Source organism: Raphanus sativus, chromosome 1, assembly GCF_000801105.2.
Source record: "Raphanus sativus cultivar WK10039 chromosome 1, ASM80110v3, whole genome shotgun sequence".
In the NCBI taxonomy this organism is placed as follows: Eukaryota; Viridiplantae; Streptophyta; class Magnoliopsida; order Brassicales; family Brassicaceae; genus Raphanus; species Raphanus sativus.
The window spans coordinates 3,997,471-3,998,464 of record NC_079511.1 but is presented as its reverse complement, the minus strand read 5'-3'; positions in this window follow the sequence as shown (position 1 = coordinate 3,998,464).

Genomic DNA, 994 nt, shown 5'->3' with positions numbered 1-994 from the left:
TGCATGAGGAGCGTAAGGGAGCTTCATGGAGAGGATTGTGATCATCGAAATCCGACGGTCGAGATCTAGCAAACGCTTTCCAAATTCGATCGTTGACAAAAGATGGCCAGTCCTCCGGAAGTGGGATGAAGATCAGCTCTGATTTCTTCATCTCTCTTAACTTTTCTTTTTTCTTTAGGGCTTTATTTTTGAAGAAAATGAAACACAATTGAGCTTTCTTTTGAGCTCTGCTGTTATCAATGATATGTTAATGGCGTTCCATGTGGCTGCATTAAAGTAGTAAATAGTTACGACAAAAGTGGACCACAACAAGTTTCGGTCCGGTTGAGCCTACAAAATTGGAAAAAACAATTTAGCAAAAACTAAGTTTTAGTAAGTATCAGTTGTCCAAATTTAATTCTAATCTGTCAAAACTCAACAACTCATGGATGTGTCTATCGTGTAATTGAGTCAGATGTGATAAAGTAAAAATAAACAAAAGAAACAAAAAGACGATTCACATGGGAAACACATCAACTTTTTATTCTGTTCGAACAAAACGTTTTGCTTTTCGAAGAAGGAATAATTTGTTTATAGTTTTATACCAATAGACTCTAGAAATTAAAGTACTGTTTACTTCACTGAAAACTGTAATTATTTTTCTCATGCTTTAATATATGCTTGAGTGGGTCATTTCTATTTAGAAAATAGTTCACTGAACATACTGCATGTCTTCATAGATCATCGAAATCTAGACGCAACAGCCAAATAGATTAGGAAAAACAATCTTTCATGGAAACACCTTATAAATTTGTATTTTCACAAGCTATGTTGTACTTGTATCATGGAACACCTTTTATACTTGGTATTTTTAGTTGCTTTTTTTTTTTTTGGAACACCTATTTTTAGTTGCTTATTAATAGTTTTTTTCCCGACAAAAAGACGCACGCATTGTTAATGACTGGTATTTGGTTAGGTTTTGCTTTGACTTTTAGTCAAACGCAAAGATATTTTT